The sequence below is a fragment of the Triticum dicoccoides genome, chromosome 2B (genome assembly GCF_002162155.2).
Source record: "Triticum dicoccoides isolate Atlit2015 ecotype Zavitan chromosome 2B, WEW_v2.0, whole genome shotgun sequence".
Classification (NCBI taxonomy): Eukaryota; Viridiplantae; Streptophyta; class Magnoliopsida; order Poales; family Poaceae; genus Triticum; species Triticum dicoccoides.
Genome location: NC_041383.1, coordinates 378,729,922 through 378,740,973, shown reverse-complemented (window position 1 = coordinate 378,740,973; position 11,052 = coordinate 378,729,922).

Sequence of the window (11,052 nt, the reverse complement as noted above, 5' to 3'; positions counted from 1 at the left end):
ACTTGGCCAAGTCCTTGACATTTCAGATGTCGCTTACGTTGTACTTGTAGCATGGGATGTCGATCATGTAGGCGTTGTCATTGTAGCATGCTAGCACCTTGAAGGGTCCATCGGCTCGTGGTAGTAGCTTAGACATGCGCTCATTGCGGAAGCAGTCCTTGCGAAGATGAAGCCATATGAGATCTCCAGGTTGGAACACCATTGGTGTCTTGTTGATGTTGAGCTTGGTGGAGATGCGATGTACTTGACCCTCGATCATTGCCCTTGTATCTTCATGTATCTTCTTGAGAAATCTTTCCCTTGCACTCGCATCCATGTTTGCGCATTCTTGGAGCGGGAGAGGTAGAATGTCCACTGGGGACAATGAGTTGAAGTCGTAGACAGCCTAGAAGGGAGATTGGCCGGTAGTAGAGTGTCGAGCTCGATTGTAGGTGTACTCGATGATGGGAAAACTTTCATCCCACTCCTTGATGTTCTTCTTTATCAACATGCGTAGGAGGGTAGATAGCATCCGATTGGTGACTTCCATTTGGCCATCTGTTTAGGGATGATAAGCCGTCGAGAATAGTAGCTTGATGTCGAGCTTTGCACATATTGTCTTCCAAAAGTATCTTAGGAACTTGACGTCACGGTCCGACACAATGGTTCTTGGCACTCCATGCAATCTCAAGATTTCCCTACAAACGAGATTTGGAACATGTGAAGCATCGTCTATCTTATTGCATGGGATGAAATGTGCCATTTTGGAGAATCAGTCTGCAACAACAAATACGGAATCCTTTCCATTTTGAGTCCTAGGAAAACCATGAAATCCATACTAATATCTTCCCATGGTTGATATGGAATTGGAAGTGGCATATGTAAACCATGAGATTGGACTTTTGACTTAGCTTTGCGGCATGTAGAGCATCGGTTGGTGAAGTGTGCCACGTCGCGGAACATCTTTGGCCAAAAGTACTTGAAGGAGAGTGTGGCAAAGGCCTTGTCGTGCCGAAAATGTCCCATAAGTCCTCCGCCGTGAGCCTCTTGCAAAAGTAACAAACAAAGCGAAGACTCGGGTATACAAAGCTTGTCATAAGGTAGTCATTCTGAGATAATAGTTCTCCCAACAAGTGTTAGCAAGACATTTGGCATAAGGAATCGCAAACGTAGGATCATGGGCATAAAGATCTTTAACATGCTCAAAGCCAATAACATTAAACTCAAGTTGAGTAACTAACATGCATTTGCGAGAAACAGCACCCGCCACGACATTTTCTTTACCCTTGATGTACTTGATCACATAAGGAAAAGATTCAATAAATTCACTCCATTTAGCATGCCTTGTATTCAACTTGGTTTGACCTTTAAGGTACTTTAGTGTCTGATGATCAGTATGGATGACAAATTCATGTGGGCGAAGATAATGTTCCCAAATATGTAATACTCTCACTAAAGCATACAATTCTTTTTCATAGATAGGATAGTTAAGTTGAGCTCCAGAAAGTTTTTCACTAAAGTATGCAATGTGTCACTTTTCTTGCATCAAAACTCCACCAATTCCATGACCGCTAGCATCACAATGAACCTCAAAAGTTTTGTTGAAATTAGGTAATGCAAGAATTGGGGCATGTGTAAGCAAAGATTTGAGCTCATCAAATGCGATAGATTCCAAGGGTCCCCAAACAAAGGGTGTATTCTTCATACTCAAAGCATGTAACGGTGCAGAAATAGTGCTAAAGTCTTTCACAAAGAGACGATAAAAACCCGCTAGACCAAGGAAACTATGCACTTGTTGCAAATTAGTGGGTTGTGACCAAGTTTTAATTGCTTCAATTTTAGATTAATCAACATGAACGCCCTTTGAAGACACAACGAAACCCAAGAAAACCACCTTGTCAACACCAAAGGTGCATTTTTTCAAATTGGCATAGAGTCGTTCCTTTCTAAGAGTTTGCAAAACAGCTTGAAGATGATTTACATGCTCTTTGAGAGATTTGCTAAATACAAGAATATTTTCAAAGTAGACTATGACAAACGCACCAATTTATGGGCGAAGCACATAATGCATAACACGCATGAAAGCACCGGGTGCTTCGGATAAACCCATAGACATAACTAGCCACTCATACAAGCCAAATTTTGTTTTGAAGGCGGTTTTCCATTCATCACCTTCTTGTATGCGGATTTGATAATAGCCACTTTTAAGATCAATTTAGATAAAATGGAGGCACCGCTAAGCTCATTTAACATCATCAAGTCATGGAATGGGATGCCTATAGTGAATGGTGATAGCATTTATAGGTCTACAATCAGAACACATGCGAAAACTGCCGTCTCTTCTTGGCACAAGAATGACCGGTACGGCACAAGGACTCAAACTTTCACGCACATGTCCATGGTCTATGAGATGTTGGACTTGCCTTTGTATTTCTGTGGTTTCTTCGGGTTTGACACGGTATGGATCCTTGTTAGGAAGAGGTGCGCCGGGGATGAGGTCGATCCGGTGTTCGATTCCATGTAGCGGAGGGGGCCGGGAGGAAGCTCATCGGGGAAGACATCCGCAAATTCCTGCAACAAATCAGATAACACTAGAGGAGGAGGGTTAAGAGTGTTATTCTTTGCCACCTAATCCTTGCACACTAGGACATAGTGTATGACACTTGATGGGTTCTCACACACTTCTTCATCTCTCTTTTTGTGGCTAGGAGGACTAGGTTCTTGTCTCTTAGTGTGGAGTCACTCATTTTGGGCTTGTGGCACTCACTCTCTTTGTGGTGGTTCACTCGCTCACTAGCCTCTCCTTGATGTTTAGTGCCTTGCTTGTCAGCGAGCACTTGACTTGGTGTCATAGGTCATAGCACGTACTCCTTGCCTTTCATCTTGAAGCTATATCGGTTTGTTCTTCTGTTGTGGATGACGCCGCGGTCGAATTGCCAAGGTCTTCCCAAGAGAAGATAGCACACGGACATAGGAACCACATCACACTCTAGGGTGTCCTCGTAGGCGCCGATCTTGAAGAAAATGTGCATGATGTGCTCCACTTGAATGGTGCCGGAGTCGCTAAGCCATTGGACCTTGTAGGGCCGAGGATACTTCTTCTTGACCAATTGAAGCTTGGAACATAGCTCTTCACTTGCCAAGTTGTGCCAACTTTCTTCGTTGATGATGACCTTCATGGAACGCCCATTGATGATGGCCTTAGTGTGGAAGATGTGACACCGTTGACCTTCGTCTTGTTGGTGTTGTAGCGTCAAGACCTTGGAGACCACGAGAGCGGGACATGAATCATTGTCACAAAATACTTGAGCATCATCTTCTTCATTCACTTGATGATGCATGGCATGTGCTCAAGGGCATCCATCTCATCTTCACTCATAGAGTCGTAAGTGACATCATCATTCGCGATCATGGTTCGCCGGTTGATGCATTGGAAAGACTTGTGTCCACGGCCACCACATGTGAAACACTTGAGATAACTTTTCTTGACGGGATCATCCAGTGGTGCCAATGAAGAGGTAGTCTTGTTCTTGTAGTTGCTTGCCCGAGGACGAGTCAAGGAACGTTTCTCTTTCTTGGAACTTGACTTGTCGCCGATACTTGGTGATGCTCTAGTCGAGGTAGGAGATGTTGTAGTAGAGTTAGCTTGAGTGTATGAGCCATAGGTCTTGGATGAGTACTTGGCATACTTGAAGTCTTCTTGCACTTGTCGCTCCGTCTTGGTCGCTTGATGAACTAGCTCGAGAAGGATGGATTAGGGTTGGAAATCGGCAATCTTCCTTATAGGGTGACTGAGACCGTTCAAGAAGCGGGCCATAGTTTACTCATCATCTTCTTTGACATTGGCTCATATCATGGCAATATCCATTTCTTGATAGTATTCTCCACCGTCTTCATACCTTGCTTGAGGAGTTGTAACTTCTTGAAGAGATCTCCGGTGTACTATGTAGGCATGAAGCAAGCTCGCATGACGTCCTTCATTTGAGTCCAAGTGGTGATGGATGGCTCGTCCTTCTTGCAGCGTCGCTTGATCACTTGTTCCCACAAAATGAGGACGTAGTCTTGAAACTCTAGGAATGCCATGGCGATCTTCTTTTCTTCGTCCGTAGTGGTGAAGATGGAATATCTTGTCGACTTTCAATGCCCATGAAAGATATTCTTCAGGATCGTTGCTTCCGAAGAAATTGGGCATGGTGAACTTGAGCTTGCCATAGCGGAGTTCTTCATCACAGTGATGGTGTTATTGTAGCTCTTGGCGTGAAAGAGGATCTTCAAGCACTCGATCCGCTAGGTGTCGCTCTTGACGTGGAGGAGGAGGAGGTATATGTGCTCGGTTGCGCCTTTCTTGTTGCTCTTCGCGATGTGCGGCTTCATCTTGTCGTGCTTGAAAAAGTGCTTCCTCTTTCTCAAGGACTTGACGGCTTCGTTGAGCAACGTCTCAAGTTGATTCACGGAGTGCATCTTGAGCCGCTTGAGCTTGAGCTTCACGACTTTGTTGCTCTTGTCGTATTGCATCACCATCGTGAGATGCTTGACGTTGACGATGTGGTGGTGGTTGCTCTAGATCCATGGCTTGTTGTTCTTGGCGTTGCGCCTTCTCACGTGCTCGAACTCGGTCTTGTAGGCCATTGCCATGGAATGAATTTTCTTCCGTTTGGTGGTCTTGAGTGTCATCGCGTCGAGGAGGACTTGCATCGGAAGAAGAATATGATGACGAATGCTAACTTGAGTGGCGTCGTCTTGGTGAAGGGGTTGAGGAATACGTGCGGCTCACGATCATGTTGAGGAATTCGTCCATTTGTTTGGAGAGCTTGGCGTCCAAATAGTCATGCTGTCTTACTTTCGATTGGCGGAGGTCGGTGGCGAGTTGCTCGATGCGATCACCCAAAGCTTCACTCTCTTGATGTAGAGCTTGTTGTGTGATGAAGAAGTGATTCTTGGTGATGTAGTCGCGGTCGTCATCTTGATCCTCAAAGAGAGGGTTTGTCGAAGAAGAGGGCCTATCCATCATGTGAAGTGGTGGTGAGTAGGAAAGTGAGAGAACAATACCAAGATACCTATTCCGGAGATTGTGGATTTATCAAGTATGATTCCACGTGATGCTAGAATAGTAGAATTGGCACTGGGTTTTGTTTCTCACACCTACAAGTAAGAGTCTTATGATGGATCTCGGTTAGGAAATGGCACAAATAATTCAAGCAAATGTTAGTCAAGATATCGAAAAAGTTTAGAAGATGCACAAATCGCAAGTAAGACAAATAGATCAAACCCATATCACTAGGAACAGACACACGGAAGATAGATGGGATCTGCACAACCAAGGAGTGAGCTCTAAGGTGGAACCATGGAAATGCTCTTGTTGTACGGATAGTAGAGAGATGCTAGCTCGATTGCTCCAATGGGCTAGATATGCTAATGCACCAACCTAAGAGGGAAATGAGTCGTCTACTATCCCAAGTATGCTTATGTGTGTAGTGACCAATATGATGTAACTACGCTAGAGGCTCGATGGTATTGCTTACAAGCTCTTTGCCTCTCTTCTTTTTCTTTTGCTTAAAAGCTTTTTTAACTATGCCACAATGCTTGATATGCGAGCCGAAAAGCGAAACAACAAGTAGGATATGCACGGGAGAGACGTAACACTAAAGGTGCACTAAGGCGTGGCCCGACAATTCTCAACATGCTAGTCTCGATGGGTAAGCTAGGCAAAATGGGCTCGAAGCTATCAAAGGTAATGGCAATGGTAATACAATGGTGTCGGCGATGTTACCATCCTTGCTTACGGTAGGTATGAAGATGGAGTGGTCGAAGCCGGTGTGGAGTCCAAGTCATTGACGAGTGGCGGTGATGATGAAGACAAATCACGCCTAAGTAGCCGAAACACCTTAGGACACACGAGAACCGCAACTCCAAAACTCAAAACACACACAAGAATTATTGCGGAAGATGAACTATGGTGGTGGAATGGCAAAATGGTGTAAAATGGGTTTGGCTGAACTGCTCTGAGTGGCCCGTGTGCACGGGGTAAGTGATGCCTGTGTGCACGGGGTCCCAATGGCCCGTGCGCACGGGGTGTTCCGGGAGCAGATGAACACCTTCAGGCGCATAGTTTTTGTGCAAAATTTGACCAAAATTAGCGGTGGGGGTGTGGGATGGAGGTAAGGGGTAGATCCACTTGCCTCATGGATCAAGTCAACCAAATCTCATAAGAACCAACAAATTGCAAGAAACTTTTTGGGGCTATTTTTGGTGGGGATTTTCGGATTAGGACGAAAAAAACAAAAAAAATCAAGCTAGCAAGTGGGGGTAGGGACTCCAAGATGTGAATCAACCTTGCTCATGATACCAAGATGTTGTAGGGTGAAACCCTAAGATGGATCTTTTCACACTTGGAGGGGGGAAAGGGATGAACACCAAGAACACAAAGAGGAATTGTGACGCCCTCGATTCAATCGTACACTAATCATACAGGCAAATGTGTATGATCAAGATCAAGGACTCACGGGAAGATATCACAACACAACTCTAGACACAAATAAAATAATACAAGCTTTATATTACAAGTCAGGGGCCTCGAGGGCTCGAAAACATAAGCTTGAATACAAACGAGTCAGTGGAAGCAACATTACCTGAGTACAGACTTGAGTTGAACAAGTTTGCCTTAAGAAGGCTAGCACAAAAGCAACATCGATTGAAAAGGCAAGGCCTCCTGCCTGGGAGCCTCCTAACTACTCCTGGTCATCGGCGGCCTCCACGTAGTAGTAGGCACCCTCAATGTAGTAGTAGTCATTGTCGAAGGTGGTGTCTGGATCCTGGGCTCCACCATCTGGTTGCAACATCCGAGAAGAATGGAAAGAGGTGGAAAAAGGGGAGCAAAGTAACCATGAGTACTCATCCAACGTACTCGCAAGCAAGGATCTACACTACATATGCATCTGTATCAATGAAATGGGTAGTATCTATGGATTTAACTGCATAATGCTAGAAGAGAAGGGGAAAGCCTAGCCTATCGAAGACTAGCATCTTCAAGCAGCTCCAAGCATCTTGCAGCAATCATAAGAGTATAGAATAGCAGATTATATTTAACAAACATGTTGTAGAAATAACGCCCAGAGATCCTTCCCCGACTCCCTGCGGGAAAGCAATCTCGGAGCCACATACCCATTACATGCCTCAGCATTCAGTATCCAGTTCTAGTTGTAACAATCGGGATACAACTCTGAGCGTCCGTTACCATGGACCCGGCTATTCGAATAGATCAATCTTCCCTGCAGGGGTGCACAAACTTACCCAACACACTCGATCAACTCCGGCCAGACACACCATCAGGTCATGAAAGGCCTCGGCCGATCAACACGATGTAGTCCTACCTAGGCTCAACAGAGAGGTTACACGCCGGTCTACATCCTAAATGTGAAGGTGTCATGGGCCAATCATCCTTTCCTTTGCAATCCTACGTGTTGCAAGGACGGACGGGATCAGTCCTAGCTACCTCCTTATACAAGGCAGTGCTTACGCGGACCACCCGAGCGCGTGCCACTCAATTGTGGCATCTGATGAGCTTTCGGGAGAAACGTATGACGCAGAGTGCCCATACTTATTCATGTGTGGTGGTCAGTGCGAAAAAGGCCAGAGGCCTACTCGGATCAAATATCCAAACCATTAGTGTCTTGTTAGTGCGGTAACGATCAATGATCCACGATATGTGGTCCCATCGCCCCGTCTCACGGACTTGCGGCAAGGGCTAAGAATGCCCGGCCGCGCCACATGGAAAACTTGCGGGTATCCTCCAGATCAACCTTACTTCACATCACTCGCGGGTACCCCTTGGGGCTGACCCGATGTCATCATGGTTCTGTGGTAAGTCAAAGTAACTGTGTGTCCGAAACAGCAAGGGGGAAACCTGAGGAATCACTCTCAATGGATTCCCACTCGATGTAACCGTCAAGGTGGACTTGGAGGAATCACCCTCGATGGTCCACACTTGAGGGGTTGCATGACAAAGTCGTTATCGGGAGTGTTGAAGGAGGAATCACCCTCGATGACCACGACCTAATAACTACACTACAGGGTTAACATCATAAGTGCTAATGAGGTATCACCCTCGGCACTCGATAATAACTCTGCAGAGTCATACAACTAAGGGAGGTGATGTGCGGTGTCAGGGTCTGGACGTCGGTCACGTTGATCGAGTCATCGAACATAAAGCGGGGGAAACTGGGACAAGGTGGGAGGCACGGATGGATCTCTAACCAACCTATACTAAGCAGTTTAGAATAAGCAGGTAAGGTATGAAAGTAGGTAACAAAAATAGGCTATGCATCACAATAGGATCATACAAAAAGCAGTAGCAGTTCTAATGCAAGCATGAGAGGGAAAGAAATGTGCGATATCAGAATGATCAATGGGGGTTTGCTTGCCTGGAAGCTCTACTGAAAAGAAGAAGTGTCGCCGTCGACGTAGTCGATCATAGGGGCAGCATCGGTCTCGGGGACTACCGGAGAGAAGAGGGGGAAGAAAGAGTAAATACAAAGCAAACAGATGCATTACTAAGCAAGACAAGACGATAAGCGGTGCTAGGGGTGTTCTAACGCGGTACTACATGATACCGGCGAAGGGGGATAACATCCGGGAATATTTTCCCGGTGTTTGGCATTTTCTGGGCAGATGAAAAGAAGGGGACGGTTCCACTGTCGTCATCCTAGAGACATGTGACAAATGAACGGACCGTGTATTCGGGTTCGTTGGATTTTTCTGAGCAACTTTCATATATAAATTATTTTCATCCGAGTTACAGTTTATTTTATATGATTTTTCAACGATTTAAACATATTGTGCAATTACATATTTATTTTAATTCGAAAATCATTTAATACCTAATTGCTACGGGTACCCGAAAGTGTACCCGCACTTTTGCACATGAGGCTGACATGTGGGTCTGGTCAACTGCTGACTCGGAAGTCAACAGTTGACTGGTCAATTGTCAACACTGTAGAATGGGCCCTACCTGTCTGTGACTTAAGTGTTAATAAATTATTGAATCTAGTTTAATTAGTGGGGGGTCCATTAGTCAATGGGGTTAGGAAGATTTAGCCCCTCTAATTAGGCCAGCCGGCCCCATTGGCCAGGGTGACTGAGCCGGCTGTGGCCACAGCAAGCACCGGCGGGCGCAGAGGCCTCCCATGGGCTGTCGGCCGGCAGCAGCGGCAGCGAACCGACGGGGGAGCAGGCCGGCGAGCGGTGGGTGCAGGAGGCGGCGCTAGTGGTGCGATGGTTAGGCCATAGCAGGGAAGGGCCGCAGCATGGGGAGGCAGGGTCGGGTGTGCGTGAACGGGACGAGTGGCGGGCGCGAGGCATCAGCTGCAGCGGAGTCAGGAGGCACCAGTAGTGGCAGCAGCAGCTAGGCGCTGCAGGGGTCAGGGGAGCGGCAGCTAGCGGCGGGTGCGGGTCTGCCCTGGCATGGCGGTTGTGTCCTGAGGCAGCGAGCGAGCGTGCTCAGGGTGAATCGGCACGGACGAGCCAGGCGGCTGGAGCGTGAGACGCGGGCTTGGATGCGGGGCATGTGCGAGAGGGCGCGCGCGCGGAGGCTCGGTCGTGCACGGGGTGTGGGGCGCATGGCTAGGGGGCGGCCAGGGCGTGAAGTAGGCGAGCCCGGGGTTGCTCGTGCCCGTCGGCCATGGTGGGCGGTGCGGTTCGGTCTAGGTAGGCGGCAGTGAAACGACATAAATCCGAGGGGTTCAGAGGGGGGATCGAGGGGGGCTCCCATCGCAATAGTAGGGGAAGTTCACGGGCTCGGGGAGGCTTTGATGAGGTCAAAATTGATGATGACAAGCAGCGGGGCAGAGCTTGAAGAAGACCTCGATGCGGTCAATGCGGTTGCTCCGGGCTCGATCTCGTTGGCGGAGATGAAGAAGTGGACGATGACGGTTCTCCCGGACATGTTTCTACGGCACGGGGACGAGGGTGAGCGCACGGGTGAGGTAGGCCATGGTGGTTGCGGTTCGGTCGAGCTCGAGTTTGAGTGAGGGAGGGAAAAGGAGGGGGAGAAGTGGCTAGGTCAAGCAAAGGGGTCGCAGGGGTCCTTCTTATCCTTCCCGGGGACCGGGGGATGGCCGGCGCGTCGCCCAGCCTCGGCCATGGTGGTTGGATGTCCGCCACTCACTCCCTCGCTCCTGTAGCAGGAGGAGGGAGATGACCCAGATGGGCTGGGCTGGCTATTATTGCTAGCTGGGCTGAAATGAACGTGGGTGTTTCCCCCCCCCCACCCCCTTTTTCTTTTAATTCTCCAACGTTTTGCTTTAACACTTGCTACCCATTGACTTTTGTTAACTATAGCATTTGGCACATAAATCCCAGGCATTATTTTGAGCATGCCCATAAAGTTTGGGGGCAACTGGAGTTAAATAGATAATTGTTTATTTTTAAAAGGTCATTTTATTTGTTGTCGGTCCATTTGTTAAACTACTAGGAATTTATTGGTAAGTCAAATGAAGTTGGTTTCAATACGACAATGATCACGGGAATTTATAGAATTATTCGAACATTTTAGTTTTACTGCTCGAAGAAATAAATATTTCAGTTGCAAATTAAATTTGAATTTGACTTTGATTTTGGACAAGTGGCAAGCTGCATAGTAATCATGATGACATGGCCACCATTAGGGGGAGATTACTGTAGCATGATTCTCGGGGTGTTACAGCAATTCACTCCAACTAAACTACTAGAGTAGCAAACACATAGATCCACAAGATTACAAGCACTAGGTAAAGTTATTCCCACTCCTAAGAGATGAGGTCTTGATGATGATAGTCTTCTCCAAGAGGAGGTCTTGAAATCCATAAGTGGATCCTCTCCTAAGAGGCCTGATCTCCAATGGAGTGGTAGAAGGATTAAAGCTCTCAAATATCTCACATATACTTTGCTAACCCTAAATATGACCCTAGGTATGGAATATATAGTTTTGGGGGCGAGGTGGATGAAGTGGACGCCCAAAACCCAAAGTTAGCCAGACATCTTGTAGGGCCCGTGCGCATGGGGTAAGTTGGGCCCGTGCACGGGGTGCTACAGCCGTAG